A 3,138-nucleotide genomic window follows, 5' to 3' on the forward strand; every position below is an offset into this window, starting at 1 on the left:
CGTGAAAAATACCATTGGCAAACTGACAGGTATTGCATTGAATCTGTGGGTTGCTTTGGGTGGTAAGTCATTTTCAAAATATTTCAGTTCAGTTCACTTCAGTCATTCAGATATGTCCAACTCTATAAGATCTTATGGGTTGCATCACGTCAGGCTTTCCTGTCCATTACCAACTCTTGGACCTTGCTCAAGTTGGTGATGCCATCCAACCATCAGTTTCAGCATCAACCCTTCCAATGAAAAGTCAGGACTCATTTCCATTGGATAAGAGAATGGCAAACCACTTCAGTATTCTTGCCTTGAGAACCCCATGAACAGTATGAGAAGGCAAAATGATAGTATACTGAAAGAGGAACTCCCCAGGTCAGAAGGTGCCCAATATGCTACTGGAGATCAGAGGAGAAATAACTCCAGAAAGAATGAAGAGATGGAGCCAATGCAAAAACAATGCCCCCAGTTGTGGATGTGACTGGTGATAGAAGCAAGGTCCAATGCTGTAAAGAGCAATATTGCATAGGAACCTGGAATGTTAAGTCCATGACTCAAGGCAAATTGGAAGTGGTCAAACAGGAGATGGCAAGAGTGAATGTCGACATTCTAGGAATCAGCGAACTAAAATGGACCGGAATGGGTGAATTTAACTCAGATGACCATTATATCTACCACTGTGGGCAGGAATCCCTTAGAAGAAATGGAGTAGCCATCATGGTCAACAAGAGAGTCTGAAATGCAGTACTTGAATGCAATCTCAAAAACTACAGAATGATCACTGTTTGTTTCAAAGGCAAACCATTCAATACCATGGTAATCCAAGCCTATGCCACAACCAGTAATACTGAAGAAGCTGAAGTTGAATGGTTCTATGAAGACCCACAGGACCTTTTAGAACTAACACCCCAAAAAGATGTCCTTTTCATTACAGGGAACTGGAATGCAAAGGTAGGAAGTCAAGAAACACCTGGAGTAACAGGCAAATTTGGTCTTGGAGTATGGAATGAAGCAGGGCAAATGTTAATAGAGTTTTGCCAAGAGAACGCACTGGTCATAGCAAACACACTTTTCCAACAACACAAGAGAAGACCGTATACATGGACATCACCAGATAGTCAACACTGAAATCAGATTGATTATATTCTTTGCAGCCAAAGATGGAGAAGCTCTATACAGTGAGGAAAAACAAGACGGGGAGCTGACTGTGTCTCAGATCATGAACTCCTTATTGCCAAATTCAGACTTAAACTGAAGAAAGTAGGGAAAACCACTAGACCATTCAGGTATGACCTAAATCAAATCCCTTATGATTATACAGTGGAAGTGAGAAATAGACTTAAGGGACTAGATCTGATAGACAGAGAGCCTGATGAACTATGGACAGAGGTTCGTGACATTGTACAGGAGACAGGCATCAAGACCATCCCCATGGAAAAGAAATGCAAAAAGGCCAAATGGTTGTCTGAGGAGGACTTACAAATAGCTGTGTAAAGAAGAGAGTGAAAAGCAAAGGAGAAAAGGAAAGATATTCCCATTTGAATGCAGAGTTCCAAAGAATAGTCAGGAGAGATCAGAAAGCCTTCCTCAGCGATCAGTGCAAAGAAATAGAGGAAAACAACAGAATGGGAAAGACTAGAGATCTCTTCAATAAAATTAGAGATATCAAGGGAAAATTTCAGGCAAAATGGGTTTGATAAAGGATAGAAATGGTATGGACCTAACAGAAGCAGAAGATATTAAGAAGAGGTGGCAAGAATACACAGAAGAACTGTACAAAAAAGATCTTCACGACCCAGATAATCACAATGGTGTGATGACTCACCTAGAGCCAGATATCCTGGAATGTGAAGTCAAGTGGGCCTTAGAAAGCATCACTACGAACAAAGCTAGTGGATGTGATAGAATTCCAGTTGAGCTATTTCAAATCCTGAAAGATGACTGTTAAAGTGCTGCACTCAGTATGCCAGCAAATTTGGAAAACTCAGCAGTGGCCACAGGACTGGAAAAGGTCAGTTTTCATTCCAATCCCTAAGAAAGGCAATCCCAAAGAATGCTCAAACTACCGCACAATTGCACTCATGTCACACGCTAGTAAAGTAATGCTCAAATTTCTCAAAGCCAGGCTTTAGCAATATGTGAACCGAAAACTTCCAGATGTTCAAGCTGGTTTTAGAAAAGGCAGAGGAACCAGAGATCAAATTGCCAACATCCTCCCCATCATCAAAAAAGCAAGAGAGTTCCATAAAAACATCTATTTCTGCTTTATTGACTACGCCAAAGCCTTCAACTATGTGGATCACAATAAACTGTGGAAAATTCTGAAAGAGATGGGAATACCAGACCACCTGATCTGCCTCTTGAGAAACCTGTATGCAGGTCAGGAAGCAACAGTTAGAACTGGACATGGAACAGCAGACAGGTTCAAAATAGGAAAAGGAGTATGTCAAAGCTGTATATTGTCACCCTGCTTATTTAACTTATATGCAGAGTACATAATGAGAAACGCTGGGCTAGAAGAAGCACAAGCTGGAGTCAAGATTGCCAGGAGAAATATCAATAACCTCAGATATGCAGATGACACCACCCTTATGGCAGAGAGTGAAGAGGAACTAAAAAGCCTCTTGATGAAAGTGAAAGAGGAGAGTGAAAAAGTTGGCTTAAAGCTTAACATTCAGAAAACTAAGATCCTGGCATCTGGTTCCATCTCCTCATGGGAAATAGATGGGGAGACAGTGGAAACAGTGTCAGACTTCAATTTTTTGGGCTCCAAAATCACTGTGGATGGTGACTGCAGCCATGAAATTAGAAGACGCTTACTCCTTGGAAGGAAAGTTATGACCAACCTAGAGAGCATATTAAAAAGCAGAGACATTACTTTGCCAACAAAGGTCCATCTGGTCAAGGCTATGGTTTTTCCAGTGGTCATGTATGGATGTGAGATTTGGACTGTGAAGAAACCTGAGCACTGAAAAATTGATGCTTTTGAACTGTGGTGTTGGAGAAGACTCTTGAGAGCCCCTTGGACTGCAAGGAGATTCAACCAGTCCATCCTAAAGGAGATCAGTCCTGGTGTTCATTGGAAGGACTGATGCTGAAGCTGAAACTCCAGTACTTTGGCTACCTTATGCGAAGACTTGACTTATTGGA

The sequence above is a fragment of the Cervus elaphus genome, chromosome 13, assembly GCF_910594005.1.
Source record: "Cervus elaphus chromosome 13, mCerEla1.1, whole genome shotgun sequence".
Taxonomy (NCBI): Eukaryota; Metazoa; Chordata; class Mammalia; order Artiodactyla; family Cervidae; genus Cervus; species Cervus elaphus.